Source organism: Struthio camelus, chromosome 5 (genome assembly GCF_040807025.1).
Source record: "Struthio camelus isolate bStrCam1 chromosome 5, bStrCam1.hap1, whole genome shotgun sequence".
Taxonomy (NCBI): Eukaryota; Metazoa; Chordata; class Aves; order Struthioniformes; family Struthionidae; genus Struthio; species Struthio camelus.
In genome coordinates this window covers 68,566,818-68,585,116 of record NC_090946.1, presented here as the reverse complement: position 1 = coordinate 68,585,116, position 18,299 = coordinate 68,566,818, and the positions used below count along the sequence as shown (strand labels likewise).

The window sequence follows — 18,299 nt, the reverse complement described above, 5'->3', positions numbered from 1 at the left end:
AAAAATCCCTGCGTGTTTGAATCTTGCAGTAGCTGTGGCTGTCATTAAAAAATGGAATTAAGGGGCACTATCTATGTATTTAACGTTTTAAATGCAAAAGACATCTTCTAACTTTTACTTTCCTTTAGCTGACATTTATTCTTATCAACAGTATCTCACCAAGAATGCTCTAGACACTTGGTAGGCAAGGCAGGAAAGAAATGCCCTGCCCCTACCAACAATACAGTTTAACATTCATAAACCACACATAGGCACAATTTTTCGAAAATAACAAGCAGTCCCAGGTACCCAATTTGTGACGCTTGAAAAGAATCTGATTTTCAAAGGGCAGGCGCTCATGAGAGTCTGAAATTGTCTCTTTCCTCCAACGCTGGCCACCTCAGAATTGAAGCGCTCCAAGCTTATTATCCACATTAAAAAACCGTTCTCAGAATTGCTTTCATCCCAGTTATTTGCATGGCAAGACAATACCAAGTTGTGTATCACTGCTACATCATTTAACCCTTAATTTGAAAATGACAGGCATAAGACATTTCTGACCTACTGCTGTGATGTGCACAAAGTGGGTTTAGACCTCCAGACTGGAAACACTCTGGAAAGTTACAAATGCCCATGGCTATAGTTGAATAAAGGGTTAAAGATAAACTTTTGCAGAAAGACTATACTTTTGCAGCATTTACAATATGTATAACTCTCTTAAAGGACTGGGACCTTAAGTATCTTCAGCTAAGTTTTCTGGCCAGTAAGAGCTGATTCAAAGTGAAAATTAACAAATATACTCTGAAGTAGACATCCTCTTGTCTGTGAGCACACTCAACAACTTTTCTTCCAGCTGAGTAATTCCCATAAAGAACATTGCGACTTGCACTAATTAGTTAAATTGTCTCTTTTTTCTCTCCTCTTTTTGTTGAAGCAGTTGCTATATTGTAAAGTAATTGGTTCAGGGGTTAATCCCTGGCTTCCTTACCTTCTGAGAGGCAAGCGTATACAAATATGTCCACTCTTTACAATGTTATCACAGTGCCCTCTCTTGTCAAAAGTAAATCAAGAGGGACTAAGAACACATAAAGGGTGTAGGATTTTTTCTGGGGAAGGGAGGGGGGAGACGTTTTGCTTTGGTTGGTTGTTTTTTGAGTGTTTTTTACACGCCAGCTTCAAATGTAACTCTCTCTCCAAAGACTCACTAAGCAGAGACACCTTAATGAATTGTCAAACGTGTTGCTAAGCTGCATACTGAGAACAGACATTCAGGAAACAGACACCAGTATCACATATGTTCCATAGCATCACATTTTATGCTTAACCCTGAAATTCAATTATTTCCTTTAAATTGGAACAATAATTACAAGATTAATCCATGCCTACAACACAAGTTCACTTAATTTGTCAGTAGTTGCTTAGGAAATTATAACCTTTCGATTGTATAAACACCTGTAAATGCTGGTAATAATTCAAAGGCTTGAAAATAGGAAATTTCCATGTCAGTAGGTGACGTCAAACAAATTCAACAGGAAATAAAGGCAACTACTGAGGCTAATTTTCTTTTAGCGAATAAACCCAGCACAGGTTTCAAAAAAAAGTAAGACTAGTTTTTATTTGTGAGATCTGCAAGGTAAACTTGCAACACCGATGACATGTAAAACGAGATGGAAGATAAATAACATGGGGTGACACACCTGAAGGAAACAGCTCCCTTTACAGAGAAATTAGGATTTAAGGAACAGTCTTTTCCCTGAGTTTCTGTTGGAATACAGAGAGGTGGACACGATTGAAATTTGCATTTAAATGGAAATGGTTAAAGGTAAAGGCACAATGTTTAGAAAAATGAGAGTATCCATTTTTCTAAGAGGGAGGCATACTGTTATTGTATACCATTAAGGTGTCACAGAGCCTAAAATGTTTAGAAATATTAGACACTGCTACAGAACAAAGAACAGCAAATGCCATTTGGAAATGACTATACACTGTGAACGAATCTGACCGAATACTACATCATATACAATTGTCTTTAATGTTTTCTGCTGCCATTACCTAATGTGAGTCCTGTTCACTAAACGGTAGAAGACATATTAGATAGCTTTCTGCTACTTTTCAACTGCAATGCAATCCAGAATTCATTCATCATTCTATCCTGGTGATTTTTGCAGGTCTTTCTCCATAGGACACCATCAGACCCTAAAATGTTTGCCTGGTACACTTTCTGAAAACGCACTGTGAATTTTAACTACGCTACATGAAAACCCTGTTGTGTTTCTGTGATACCAGTGAAGAAATACACATTTTGCTGAAGATAATAAAATATAGGATGCAACGAGTCATAGAATTGTTCAAATCTCAGGTTGATTGGAAAATGCCTTAGCAAATATTTGTGTGTGAATCTGAGACAGACACAACAAAGTACTACCAAGAAGAATGGTAGAAGACAGAGAATCCTTTCTCACTTTCCTTTTCCAAGCATAAAGATAGCAAGTCAATCTTCCGTATGTGTGGACTATATATACATGCACAGATATATATATGAATACTATATATTTATATAAGTAGACAATGTGTGTGTGTGCACGCACATGCGTGTACCTAGACATTAACAGATTTAGTCACTAAATCATCCTATTTTAGTAGGTTTGAAACTACTCACACCAAAATCTTTAAAGGAAGTGAGTCATTATAAGCCTTGAAAAGACTTGGCTAATGTTTTTTGACTTTTTTCACTATTATAATTTTATGTATTTCTCAAGCCTGTTTCTTTCACTTCTCACTAATTTTACAGTGATGTTAATCCTCTACCTTCAAATAACATCGCAGCTAAAATCACAAGGTATTGAAATCTCAGTCAGTAAGATCATTTTCCGAGCATTACTTATTTGGGAGAAAGGAGGAAAGACCTCTCTACTAAAGCCCCAAATTAGATATGATTCTTAGCTATCATGTCCTAGCTCAGATCCATATTTACCCCTAGTCTATGAAAAGGTTGGAACAGTCTTATCATTGAATCCATGAAGGTGAGCTCACACTGTTTCATTCAGCTATCTTTTATCTGTATTGTTATGACGGACTTCCCCACCGTTCCAGGAAGAAAAGCAGTGGCGTTGTTGGGCTTTTTAACTCTTCTTCAGCTCAGGGAGTTAAACACCGGTGCATAGGTAGGTGGGGTTGGGGGGTGGGGAGGGTTCCAGGTCCCTCCCAAATTCCCAGTCTCCTGCTAAGCCACCAAAAGGCCCCTGTCTGTGATGTTCTTGATGTAAATATGGGCAAAGTAAGGATGTTTTGTCTTCCACCTATTGGACCATAAGAAATGACAGTTTGGAAGAATGAGATCTCTTGGCTTATCCTGGCCTTTTTAACCAGGTTTATGGTTTCTATTTGCTAAGATGCCAAAATATGTTGATACATCAGCTCCAGAATATGTGAGTGAGGTTCCCTGTTTAACACGACTAATGACGAAGAGTCCGGAAACAAGCTTCACCTATTCACAGACCCAGTGGCTGTAATGGTGTCAGCTGAGCTTTTTTGCCCGGTCAACACCAAGGGCCCAGAGATGAGAATTTACAGTCTTAGATACCTTTGGTAAGGCTGTTACCAGATGCACAGTGCCAACCAGAGAGGCATCTGATGAAATGGCACCACCTGTTCAATAAGGATTAGACTTACACCATCACTGAACAATCCAACACAGAGGTGGAAGTCTTTTCTGGTCTTTACCCACACCCCAGGTGCCCAAGAACTAATCTCAAGACATTGTCCTCCAGTCCCCAGACAACTCAAGGACACCAGATACAGATATGCACCATCACCATCAATGTAAGCTGGATCAGTCCCTTTGCAATTATCTGCTCTTCAGATTCTTGCACAACTGGTTGCATGAGCATTGACCCATACATAGAATAAGCCAAGTAGATCTGCAGGCTCTTAAACTAGGTCACTGCTTTTTTGGGGGGGGGAGGGGGGCCGGGGGAGAAAAGAAAAGGAAAACCTTCAAGTGAAATCAAACAGATGGACCCCTCCATAAAAGTCCACATTTTTATTTAAATGTCATGTATACCCCACATGAAAAGCAGCAAAGATCAAATGTATACATTTCTACCATTAAAGATTCCTTTTTCAGACACCTGTGAGTGTTTCCACTTCCCAAGACTTCAACTGTCTGCACTGCCAGGGACCAAAAATAAAATTGTAATTGAAATACAGATAAGATAGAAACCTTTAATTTACCTTCTCCCTGAGCAACAGGACTTTTCCAGCTGCATCTGATATACTTTTCTTTTTCATGCCTGGGCTGGTGCAAAATTATCTTATCTTTAGATAAAATATTTTAGGGATTTAGGGATTTTGTGTGCCTCAGGACAAAGGACAGTGTTTGTGAGAAGATCACTGTCCTCTTTTTGAGACAAAATTCCACCTTTATTGAAATTCCAATGTAACAGGAAAGTATGCCATTTCATTACCATATTATCTGTCATACACTCTAGTCACTTTTACTACAGGCGTGCTTGAACACCAGCCTCTGAGTGTCATGAAAAACTAGCAGAAAATGACATGAGTATTTTCCCAATAAATCCATTGGCCAATTTTTTAAAAAAAGTTTTTTTTAATGTTCTCATCAAAGGGAACCTTTCTTTTTTTGGGGGCACTAGACTACAGGTAAAATTCATTCCAGGAAAATAGGTTTATGCTATAGCTTGCCTATCAGATATCATTGTTTTTTTTCAACACAGCAAGCTGTGGTTTATTCAATGACCAAGTACTGAAGAGAGAGGACAATGGTGTGATCCCACTCGGGGCTGAAAACAAAACCTTTCCTACTGCATCAATTAATAGGTTGGAAATAAACTCCTGGAAGTAACTTTTAATGAAAAAGTAGGTCTGCAAACATGTTCAGCTAAGCAAAATGCAGACCACAACATCCAGATCTGAACCTGCAAATGCAGTAAAGCAGCCTTTCAGGGGGCTGTACTGAAAATGCTAATAACTGAGTACTACCTAATTTAATCTCTTTCCTGGGCAACATTTTTGAAAGGATTCAGAAGGAACTCCATGCTCTCTCTTTATTTCTTGCTTTACAAGTATAGATACCTCTGCTGTAGGTAGGCTAGATCTTTTCTTCATATGCTGCATTCTGGCTGATAATCTCATGGACAATTTGAGGTACATTGCTGCAACAAACACCAGTCTCCGGTTTTGAAAGGCAGGAGAAGAGGAGTTTAGTAACTGTCTCAGTTAACTTCATACATTTGCACAATGCTCTATCTAACCTGAAAAGCCCTGTAAAGCAGTGGGGAGTACAATACAGAAACACATAAGATGGCCCTGCTTGATCTTTTCAGGTCTCAAAGCAACCATTTCTGAGTTATCTGCATTTTTCCATTAGACAAGGCGTCAGAGCATCCCTTTTTCCCATGCCCACCCCAATTCTGCTTTATTCCAGATAAGAGAAGTGACTGTGTCTTAATTCTAAAAGCTTTGAAGAAATGATAATTATTATATTGACTTGTGCAGCACCTACCACGAAAGAAGGTCCATGTCAGATCACTGGTTAGCCCCCAAAAAAATGAAGATTAATACACGTGGCTAATGAGCTAGTCCTTCTACTCAGGAAAGAAACTGCAAATAATGAAATTCCTTCCCGTATCTCACCTGTATGACTGAGGCTCAAGACTCCCTGACTCCGTGACGTTAAGTCACAGAAAGGATGAGAACTGCTGGGATACTGTAATTTCCCTGCTTATATCTATACTCTTATTACTATAAATATGGACTCATGCTGTCACTTCCTCATGATATTTAGCACAGAGTAACTCCAATGTTAGTGCTGGGCTAACAAACAGTCCTATTTTAACTATCATTCCACAGCAGATCAGTTTTTCTCCACTATTGACTAGAGGATTGAAAGATTGTCCTGCAGCAGCAAAAAGGGAATAACAGTAAGAAAGAATTTTCCATCATACTATTCAGCAGTTTTCCCAGACATAAGTTCAGATACATTGAGTAAGCAGTTCTGCTCAGTTTTCAGCCACACATTCCTTTTTTTGCCAGAAAGGTGCAGAGCAGGAAAGAAAGGAATGATTGGAGCAGCCACATCAAAGCAGTGGAAGAAGGGAAATATTTTTCCTGCCAATAGGCACCTATAATAAATGCCTGCACCTTCAAAGACATTTAAACCACACTCTTGCATGTCTAACTGCTTACCCTGTGCATGTTGGTTGTAGAAGTTTTTATGCCTGCAAAAAGCAGAATATTTTTAAAAATGCAAAATATTAAACATGAACAATATCCTACACTATTTTTAGACTTTTCTGAAGATGTAGCACTTTGACTTCAGCCCTCCAAACTTTCAAGTACCATTTTACTTTTTCCTTGAACCATCTTACAACCAGTCTTTGTTTCTTATTTATGTGCTAATGTGCTTCCAGAACAGTCAAAAAGAGTCAATGCTGACTATTTGCATTCACTCACAACTTAGCCATTTAATAGGTTAAAGAAAAAAAAAAGGAGAGAGAAAGAAAGAGAAAGAGGCAGGATAACAGATGAATAGATAAAGTTCAAGGGAAAAAAGTTTATACAGAGAACAGTAAGAAAAAAAAGAAAAAAACAAATGACAGACTATTCTTCCTCCTGCTGTTTCAGTGATAGCTATTAATGCATTTTAAAGTCTTCCAGATTGGTCTTAAGAAATCAGTTATCCTGGTCCTTGTTTCTGTAGAAAGACCCATGGGAGCTATTAGCAGTAATCTAAGTTAATAAACTGTAAACTAACTTTTTTTTAAAGGAGGAAAAAACCCTACAACCTTTGACAAAATAATTGCACCAGTTATAAAACAGCCAAATGCCGGTTAACAGTCACATCAAGCCACTGGGGTGGAAAGAAGATATCCATAACCAGGCCACTTCCAATAAAACTGTTTGTTTTCTCTTATTTAAACTGTTCTTTTTTAAAAAAAGAATAATTCCTTTGCAAGCCGTAAAATGTTTGAATAATGTCTGATGGTGCTTATCCACTGGCTAAAGTCTCCAGTTAAAATAAAGAGAGGATTTAGGGCTTGATTCACAAAACACTTATCTGCAACTTATACAGCCCTTTATGTTAGAGAAACAGGGCATTTGCATGCAAAAGTAACTAGCACTCTGAATCCCAATATTTCCTATTCACAAAATAAAACCCATTATGTGCAACTCCTCTGATATCAGCTACGGTCTCTTGCCTACATATGTGAGGGAAAGGATAGAGTGTATACCCAGATGAGGTTGTTTTGGGCTCTAGAGAGGCTGTTACCCATTTGCAAAGATGCCATTTTCTTCCCTTCTAGCCAGCAGCAATATTGACACGATGACAAGAGAACGTTACAGTGGCAGCTCGAAGCGAGGGTGCCCCTGGTTCTTCTCATGGTCCAAAGAACAAGGAGAGGGAGAACTGCACCTTGCAAACCACGTTAGACCTCTGTTATTGTTTCTATCAGAGAGGATCATGGAATGACAATTTTCTCACCTAGATAATTTCAGTGGAATTAGTATTTTTGTTTTCTGGTTATCAAAAAATAATCCTTTGAGGCTAAAATTACATCTAGGTAAAAACTTCCCCTCGAATAAACTATTTTCTACTAAAGGTATGTGTATAAGCGACGAACATTTCTGGTTGTCTGAATGCTTTACCCGGATATCCTTAACCTTTTGAGCTTTGGCTAAGATATAGAGAAGAAAGAAAGAAAGGTTCATTTCCACTTCCTCCACAGCAGCTTCAAAGGAGGAAGCATTCTTCTCTTGTATTTTGGGAAACACTGGATGGAATTTGCTCTTTTGGACTCAGAGTTATGAGGACAGGAGCTGCCTATGTGTGACTAAAGATCAGTCCTCAGGCACAGATGACTCTAGCGCTGGTCCAGCAGCCCACAGAAAACAGCTTTGTAACCATATTGGCTGGAAATGCCCTTGGCATTGATGCTAGAATGGACTGCAGGTGGAAAGGTGTTAAAAGGAAAAAATATCTGGCCATCACCAAAGAGACATTATTCCAGGCATAACCCCTAAGAGTTAGAACATTTGTGAGCTGGCCTTGAGCAATTCAAGGGGATTTAGCTAAGGGCTAAAAGCTTCTTTCCTTCCCCATTTTATCTACCCATGTTTACCTACCTACATGTGGGCTGAACAGTCAGGTTAAATTTTTCACCTTACTGCATATTGGACTTCTGTTCCTCAGGCAGCAGCTGGCTGATGCATATCCAAGAGCTTTAAGTAGCCTTCTCACAGACAGAAAAAGATGGGAATAATTTTCCACTGGCCACACACTCCTTTGCTGCACCTGTTTTTGTATTCCTGCAATACACAATGGCCATAGTTACGAATTGTCGCAAGTTGTTCAGTTGATTAACTCCGTGTTCGTGTTGCATCCCGAACAATGGGACCTAGTTACAACTGGAACCTCTGAACACTGCTGCCTTAAATACACAAGCAATACACATAACGAATAAAAATAAGTTGAGGCCCACTGGTTTGTTAAATTAAACAGAAGACCCCACGAATGTACTTGTTTTCCCTAAAAAATCTTTACCACAGTGGATCAAAGTAATGTATTAGAAGGACTGAAGAAATGCTATTCCTATTTTGTTCAATACTACCAGTAGTTAGTCATGTTTAACAAATCATATTGCAGCCTAACTTAGCCTTGATGAAGCACTGTTTATGGCTGTGGTATTTCAGAGAAAATGATCTTTTTTCACTTAACTTGTGGCCTTTGACCAGTACCTGTTTTATTAGGCAGCTACAATGCCAAAGCAAATGTTCCATTTGCATATAGTATTTAAAATGAAATTGGTCCATCTGCATTATTTACATTACGGAAATTTAGAAAATAAAATGGCAACAACACATTTGGAAGAAATATTTATCCTTTGTACCAAGCTTCTGAATATTTAAAGTATGTATTTATGCTTCAAATCAAGCAACAAGGCTACAGACAAATAATAGCCAAACTGTGCTGCTTACAGGCCTACTGAGACAATTCAAGCAGATTACTCCTGTCAGGGATATTTAACATCCAGAAGAGAAAATGAAACAAACTGGACTGCTCACACCAGTGGTGAAATTTGAACTCCACCCCTAGTCCATAGCAAAACTCCTACCGACTGCAGTGGAGTCGTGATTTCACCCCAGATGCACGCGCTGCAACGGACCTGCAGCAACTTCCACGGGTTCAAGGGAAGCCGGGAGCATCTGCTTAAACGGGGCCTCCCAATTCCCTGCAGCTGCCTCGTATCCAGCTTGCAGACATAAGGCTCAATAGAAAACTCATCAAAATCAATGGAGTCTTTCGATTGGCTGCTGCTGGCTTTGGATTAGGACCACAGAGAGAAGGCAGATCATCATTTTTCCTTATTAAAGTATTTAAAAATTGTCCTTTAATAGCACCAATTTAATACACACCGAAAGCTGATAAAATGCTGTTTATACGTATTTCCATCTGGCTCATGCCCTGTGGAAGCACCTCTCAGATTTTGTATAGCTCTTCCTGGGGGCTGAATGTTTTGCAGTTCTTGTTGACTCGGGCCATTAATGTTAAATTATCTACAAGGGCCCGTTTGTTTTTAAAACTCCCCAGTTTGTAAGTGAGCATGCGAAGTCTAAACTCTGATTCTGGAAGTCCGAAGTTTTCTATGGGGATTTTTACATCACAGCCAACCCGAGGGTTTCTAAAGCCTTCAAACAACTGACACCATATGTTTGGGTACAATGGAATCTACAGAATTATCAGCAACAGCAAAAATGTCTCATTACGCACCGAGAGCTACAAGCACATAACAAGTATATTGAGTAGCACGTATGCTTGCAGAGAAATTAATCGACTCAGATGCATGCAAAGGGATTTCCAAAGTGCTAAAAACATATTTCAGTGAAAAAATACACTATGCTAGGCTATGATTTGCAATATAATAAATAATCCTCCTAAAATTCACTTAACTTCACTGTGTCTAATGTGAGGCTTCACAGATTGTACAGAATATGCTTTGTGTGACACAACATACAGAAAACAGCACATGAGAAAAAAAAAGTATCTTTTTCAGGTCAGTAGAAAATGTTCCCAGAATCCTGGCAAAATCTGCAGAATGTATTGTATTTTTATTTACTCTGTTTACATATTTATTTGTTTGTCACATGCCTACAGAATTTTACCAAACATTCACCTCAGATACTTAGCAATGTCTACAAAATTATAGCTGTGTTTTGGGGAGGGGTAGGTAATACAAAGTGACGATTCACATCTAGAAATAGAAATCTGGTTTCACAAAAAAAAAAAAAAAGAAACAGGATAGGAAAGCACTAGCATTATTTATTCACTTATTATCATACAATCTGGCCTAAGTTATAGGAAGAGAAATTTTATGAGCAAGTTAAAAATAGTGAGATATAAATGGCAATAATAGTGGATAATAATAAATGGTAATTAGCAGTATTTTTCACTGCAATATGACCTTCTACCCACAATTGTGGCTGTGCCTTAAAGAAACAGGTTAGGAATTCTGAACCACTGAATATTTTATTTGCACAAGTAAATGAATAGTTCATCCAAAAAAAGATGTAGACATTCCTTAGAGTAAACGCTCCCTAATATGACATATAGGGCCTTAATTTGGCATAAGGAACAAGCTGTCCAGTATTTCTGCGAGGGGTACATACCCTGATAGGAAAGGTAAAGAATAGAGAGGATAAACACCTTGCAGAACTGACTGCATTTTTAAAATGTGAAAAGACTATTAAACTTGAACTTAAACTTGAAACTGTTTAAAATAAATCAAATGTTTCTTAAAAGCACATCAATTCTCACAAATGTTTCATCTTTGGTGCAAGTTCGTCATGTTCATTATTTTTTTGGTTTGTTTCTTCTTGGTTTTATTTTGATTCACCAAGGGGCTAAAACTCTACTTTCAACAATCTGAAATGACTTCCCAGAAATCTCTGGGCTAGCCAGAGGCCAAGGCAAGAATAAAATCCTTTACCAATCAAACCACGATGACCAGTAAACTGCTCATTGACTTTAAAGTCTGTCGTGGGTTTTAACCATAAGACAAGAGCCAGGAATTCTGGTTCCAGAGCAGTTTGTGCTATATCACTAGACAAACATCCATCCCCCACTTCTCACTCTCTCCGTCCTTAAAACGAGGATAATAACAAATATTTACCTTGTAAGAATCAGCTGTAAATTGCTGTACAGTTTGTTGCTGTTGCTTTTAAAACACTAAAAAACTTTGCTATTGCTACTACTGCTCACAATAACAATTATAAAATATTATTTATGTAGATATTCAGTGCTATAACTATCACTGAAAGGATATTTACATGGGGTCCAAACTGGTCCGAATCTTCATTCCCAAAGGTGAATTAAAATCAATCAAATCAAATATTTGCTTTTCTTTTTGCTGCTCAGTCTTCCAGAGTCCTAATTCAGGCATTTAAGTACATACTTAAGACCTAGAAGAATAAAAGTGAAGCATAAACTTACATAGTTTTCTGAATCAAGGCCCAGAACTAAAAAAGCTTATTATCTACCAGAAGTAAAGCTCTGATTTTTCTGACCTTTACACGGCATAGGGTATGAAAAACGCCATACAAAAAAAAGTGTTCCCAAAAGATCCTCAGACTCAGTTTGCAACATGAAGAATTTAGGATGGCTGGAATAATTATCTAGACTACAGGTGTGTATTCCTAGCTAAACCAGCAAATCTTTTAACAAGAATTTCTTAAAAATTTTAGCATTATTTTTTTACCTGGTACCCGTTAGCTCTGTACTGCTGTGGCTGAGCATAACTTTAACTCTTGACCTGAAGATTTTCTTCCTTCTGATTGCTGTTTGCAAGCATACTACAAATCAATCTTGAAAAAAACACCAGTTCACTCTGGATGGAAAACATCAGCAGAGAAGTACTAGCAGCACTTTATTTGTGCTCCATCAGCGGGACATGACTCGGTTTGGGTATAGCAATAACAATTTTACTCAGATCTTTTGACAGTGACTTGGGACAAGAAAGATAAATAACCACGTAACTCATATGGAAACAAGTATGAGACAGCAAAGGGCTCAGTCTTGGCTCTCATTAATGAAGTAAACAGGTACTTATATATGGAAATAGATGTGTTTCCTTGACCTCTCCGACCTGTTCAGCTAACAGAGACCTTTACAAACATGTTAGAGAACTTAAGACTTTCTGATTACTAAATTGGAGATGCAAAAATGACTCCTGTTTGCCAATGTTTGCTTTATGAGGCCATGAAGTTGTTGTTTTTATTCTTTGCCAATGAATAACACCCTGGATGCATTACTGGTTTCTGTAAGTTTAATCAGCACTTACTTCCTCTCAATCTTGCCGCCTAGTTGACTTCCACAGAGCCTATAAGATCAGGTACCAGTTTCCACTGGCACTGCAGCCTACTGCAAATTTTACAGCTGAATTACCTGTAGAATATGACTAGATTGGATGGTAAAAAAGGAAACAAGCTTCTATGAGCAGCAAGGAGAACACAGCTTTGCCAGCAGACCTATGCTTCGAATTTGACATGTAACATCCCGTCACAGCAATGGGCCCCTGTCACTGTCCCTCCTTAGAAGCTGTTTCTTACCCAGCAGCCCACAGCTGGAGCAGAGGATAGGAATTTGAGGGTCTTCGCACTCCAGAATGAAGAAATCAACCACAAGCCCCAGGAAAAGCACAGAGCTAAAATGAAATGGTATTAGAGAAGGAAACTAAATGCTACAAGTTGACCTTTAGCACTGGAAACTTAAAGAGGATGATGATCCTTCATACAAAACAAGAATGTAAAAGATATTTTACTCTACTGCTACACAATAACGCTATGAAAGAGAGTCAGGGGGAACTCATATGAGCCATATCTTCACAGAGAGAGGTAGTTCCCTTGCAGTGACCACAATAAACATGTTTGCTGAACCAAATATAAGCAAAGAGGAAAGACCTGCATTCCTGAATGTCAAAGGAAAAACAAAACATAACCACTAACCTGAGTTCCTTTGGGTCTAACATTTTGGAAGAAAGAATTGTTCAGTTCTAAGTCTCCTAAAAATGTGACTTTGATGCCAAGGCCATTTTTTTGGATCAGAAATAGAAATCTGATTTACAGAAACATTTTCAACTTTGCTGAAATGCTGATGATTCCATATGTTGCTTTTAAATTTTAAACCATGCCATCTAAATGATAATGTCTCAAAAGCAGATTTCCCTTAATGCACATACAGTTGTGTTTGCAGTGGCTGTTAGGATTATCAGTTGTGTTGCTGTAGTTTAGAAAGCCACCCAGTGAGACTGGAGAACCCCTGATTTCAGTTTTAGCAAACTCTCTGTATGGCATAAACTGTTTTGAGAAACTGTATATATAATTCAAAGTTCATGTACGCATGCAGATACTTTGCTGGTGCAAACAGTTCATAATGTTATGGGTTCACACACTTTTAATAGGTGCATGTCTTTAGGAATTTGCCTTTATTGTCTTTGACTCTGTAAAAGGCAGGGAGTCTTTTTGTAGGCACTTGATACGCAAGTCTTGTCTCCTTATTTATGTTGTATGGCATCTTACTCATTATTGGTCTTCAGGTCACTAGTGGAGAAAAAGTATAAAACAATTCTATCTCGGTCTTCTTTCCATTAAAAAAAGAGTTTAAAAGTGAAATAGCACTGAAATGGCAGATGGCTATCCAGTACTGTCAGCTGAGTGACAGATTATTGCAGGACCTGTTGCAGATGGATATGCTGTAGGGACCACTGATTAGGGCACATATTTATGTTTCATAGTAGGTATCCTATAGAATAGGAATAGATAACTCATTTGCAAGTAAACCAGATTTAGAGAAATAGTTATCTAACTCACTCCCACTGGTTTCATTTGGAAAATCTCAAATTCCTTTCAGATTCTGGTCTTCAATGCCTTCATCATTTCTGAGAGTGGAACTTAAAAACACTGAAAAATTATTCCTATAGTTTGCAAGAGGATTGTCAGTGTCAAGGTACAACGTACTGGGGGAGGTCAGGTCCTTTGTATTCACTGAAACTGCATTTAAAATGACCTGTGAATATATATTTGGCACTGACTCAAGGTGCTGGTTCTCCATATGTCCAGATCAGGGTTGTGAATCTGTAGAAAGAAATATCCAACAGCTTTATGAGCCATTGATATGTTTGTAATGTTTCTAATTGCTGTGAGGAGTGGGGTTTTGAGGGGAGAGGGGAAGATTTAATTTCTTTTGTGTTTTACAGGGATTACTGCGCTAATTCTATAGCTGCAGAGTTTCCTAAGAAGTTCTAAATATGCTTTCAGTGATGAAGAATTTTTAAATAACAGATTTGGGATCATAAAATAAACTTTTATTTCAAATTGCAATTTGCATCAGAAATGTAAAAACTTCAGTTCAGTTTTCTTGACTTTGCTCTAGAGCTTTCAGAGACCATGTGAACTCTCTGGAGGGCACAAACTTCCATGTACACATGAAAAACTTTTCAACATTTGATTTTTCCTTCTGCACAATGGAATCATTGCTGAAATCCTAATGCGTTGTGCATTGGAAGCTGTTTCCTGCCTGCTCTACTCACAAGGAATTGTTTCCAAGGATTTCTGGATGCACAAGTAGAGTAAAAAAGGCTGCAAACCTCCCCATTAGATTGCGATAGGGAAAGATTTTTTTTTTTACGTTGTACTTCATTTGTCTTTGTTTCATTTTTCTTTATACCTGCTTCTATTATCTGGTTATCTTGAAGTATTGTGATATTTACTGAGATCTGAACCAAAACATATTTTGTTTGATTTTCTACTTGTATATTTGCATTTTTTCTTACAAATTAGGAAGAAATACCTATTCCATCTTTAAAACACTATTTCATGCTAATGACATTTGAGTATCACCCTTTAAATCTCGGCTCAGCATTCTTCATCCTTCTGTCACAAGTGAAATAGAATAAACCACAAGCCCTAGTGGATCTTGATACTGGGTTCATTCAACAAGATGAGGTCTTTACTCTCCTTGATTAACTCACAAAATCACTCGCTCCCCTCCCCTGTGTCTCAATTTCTCTTCCCAGTGCGGAAATGGACTGGGAACAAACTAAATAAGGGCTGGTCTGGGAAGGATAGACAGAAAGTCAGATCATGCTGTGCTGCTACTCACAGTTGCCAGTCTTGGACATTAACTGGCCAAGGTCCCTGGACATCCCCCAGCATTCTTCTCCACACAGCTCTCCGATCTTCAGGATCTTCCCCCACTTTCAGGATCTTTCCTCTAGCCAGGATCTTTACCTTTTTCTTTCCCAGTCCCCTTCTTTCTGACATCACTTTTTTTCAGGATCCCTTCTTTTTGGCATCAGCTCTTCTTCCTGGAACCCAAAGTCCCCTGTTATCCCAATCTAAATAGTCTATGTGCAGAAGCACAACACATGAGCAGCCTCCTAATTGGTGGTTGTGTCTATTCTCTTTGTTAACTGTAAGATTCAAGGTGTGCCACTTTTGTTTATTCCAGGTATTATCAAAATTTACTAGCAGCCCGTATCAGTTGCAGTGAGCAAGTAGGAGGCTTCTGCTTTAAAGTTCAAAAGTTCAGTTGCAGACATTCACCCCTCACACACATACACACAACTATCTGTCACCTGTTATCATTCACATTTTAAGCTTTTTTTTTGTCTGCAACCCCTTCCTAATTTTTCTATGCTTTTGCTGACTTTCTCTGCATTGCAACATTTAGCAATAGTGGGGTTTAGTGCCATGTTGTTAAGCCTGATCTTGCACTGTGCAGAGCACTTCCACGTTCTTGCTCTTGTCAAAGAAAATGGGGGCTACTCAAAAGACCTCAGAAAAGTAGCACTTCCGTTCCTGACAACATACAGTACGGATATAACCTTCTAAAAATGTTATTCCATTTTGTAGATCTGACACTTTTCAAAGGCTTTTTCAACAACATCCTGATAGTTGCAGGAATTCGTGAGCCAAAGAAAGCACTCTTCACAGGGACTCTCCAGCTGCAGTTGGTGGGTTGCCATATGTGTGCTTGAAGTTGAGGCTGCCTCAGCCACCACAGACCTGCCTGTGGCAATGCAGCTGCGAAAACTGAGGCTGCAGTTCTCAGCCTTATTAGCTCCCTCAATAACAAGTGAAGAATTTGGCCCACCACATTTCAAAATCTGATGAGTAAAGAGATTAAAATTTCTTCCATCATCAAACATGCTTGAAGGACTCATACTAAACGTTGGAGTTCAAACCAGCCCAAATGTGTGGGTTTGCAGCCAGACTGTAATTGCAGAATTGAGGCCTAAGCTACATTTCGGTGATTATCACTTGAGGAGGTATTTGCAAATACTAATATTGCGTTTACAAACTGAGGGATCGTGTGAAGTGATAAGAGAAAAAAGAAAAAACAAGAAAAGACACATGTCTACTTTGCTGATCATGGTAACTAGCGACGCCCAGGGTACAAAACAACAAAACCACACAGAGTCGCCTTTATCTGCTCAGATAACTTTACGTAGGTCTGTGGTCAAAGCCCACGGGGGCTTTACTGTAAAGCTCAGTAAGAAAACATATTCATCCTTTTGATGTCTGGCACTCTTACTACATAACATCTCTGGTATTTTTTTTTCTGCAATAATGTTCACAATCTGCACTAATATTCCTTTTGGTCAAAGCTGAAGAGAAGGGAGAAAAAAGAAATAAAGCACCATAGAGAGAAACTTAAATGGAATGGGACATAAAAATTCAGGACATCTATGTTTGATGCCATCATTAAAAAAAAAAAAAAGGGGGGGGGGGAGAGGGATGACAAAGTGAAAAGAAAAATGCAGCAACTCTTTTATGTGAAGATTACATTTAAAAATAACCAACTAACAGTCTGCACTTTTCAAAAGACTGACGTCCTGAAACGCATTTAGATTGATGCAGCCTGAGCCTGAAGTTCTCTTGCTGAGTAAACAGTCAAGTGTTCTTAATAGGAATTGCAGTTTCTCGACATCTGTTGGGGAAAAGGGAATGGTGAAACAACAATTTAGATTGAGATTGGTTTTGTTAAATGCATTTAAATTCCAAGATTAGTGGTGTTCTTTCTTTTTCAATTAGCATTTACTTGCAGAAAGGTTACAGATGAAGGGGCTGAGAAATAGTTCTTCAGGGGAGGGGGGTTAGCTCCCAGGGCAGTACAGAGCGCACTAAAACCACGTTACACGGAGTAGCATAAGACTTCAACAGACATACAACTTAGCAAAAGTGAGTGTCATTGAAAAGATCTATGAAGGAGTAAAAAATTAAAAAAAAAAAAACAAGAACTATGACTTCATTTTTTTGAGCTCTTAAAAACCAAGCTGGAATTCATATATGAAAAAATATTATTATTGCCTTTCAAAGGAATTTTCCAGCCCATTCATTCTGCAATTCCCCACGCTGATTAGACTGTGAGAGAACTGTGACTTCTTAGAGGTCACAGAAAGGTAAAAAGAACGGAAGGATATAAGAAATGTCCTACCTGATTTGCTGCTTTTCAAAAACCAAGCTCTCTTTATGAGTTTTGCCGAAGAGAGAAAGAGTCTTCTGCCCCAGTGAACCAGTTGCAGTCTTTGGGTAACTGCAATAACAAAACCTGGTCCGAATTGTCCAGCCCTGTTTATTTCTGGAGCATGTTAGGAATTTGAATCACTGTTCTAAAGCGAGGCTGCTGCAACAGCTTTGATTTCAGTGTAAAGTCATGAAATCAGGCACCAAACCCATACCATATAGAGCTTTTGGTTTTTTTTGGTCAATATTATATTTCAATTTTTTTTCAACATATAGATTTCAACTAATTCTGTCTTTTTTATCTGCAGAAATTGTGACTGCTATGTTGCTTTGGCTTTTCAAGTTTGCTGTCCTTGTTCGTCCTTGTTAAATATCTGGAATGAGTTGTGTTTGTTTGTTCACTTCATTTGGAGCATTTGAGATTATTACTCCTTTTCCTTTGCAAATCCCGGAAAACTACAGTATTCCTCACCCATTAGCGATGCACTCAAAGCTGGACAAAGATTATTTATTTCCAGCCTGATTACCTGGGAAAGATAAAACAAAATCAAAAGCAAGCAGGGTGCATTTGGAAAGGAATAACTGTATGTATCTATTTCTCTTATTCAACCACTCAACAATGTTGTAAACATTTATACCAAAACATCCATAATAAGTCAAGACTCCCATTGGCTTTGCCAGCTAAGTGCAAGAAGCATCGTAATGGGCAACACATGGGTTAGCATCAGCGCAATGTGTTTGGTGTTCTTTCTGCTGGTAAAGGAACGTCAGTCTAGAGG

General features: G+C 38.4%; 1 long non-coding RNA gene across 1 annotated transcript in view; it reads right to left on the bottom strand.

Annotated features, from left to right (window-relative positions):
• LOC138067520 (uncharacterized) overlaps positions 1 to 18,299 on the bottom strand; it is a 37,071-nt gene that overhangs the window by 15,411 nt on the left and 3,361 nt on the right. The window contains exons 2-5 of the long non-coding RNA XR_011141641.1: positions 17,492 to 18,047; positions 16,862 to 16,984; positions 15,155 to 15,359; positions 8,162 to 8,307 (exon numbers count right to left, since the gene is read on the bottom strand). This is a non-coding gene — a long non-coding RNA (uncharacterized lncRNA). The remainder of the gene's footprint in view (positions 1 to 8,161; positions 8,308 to 15,154; positions 15,360 to 16,861; positions 16,985 to 17,491; positions 18,048 to 18,299) is intronic.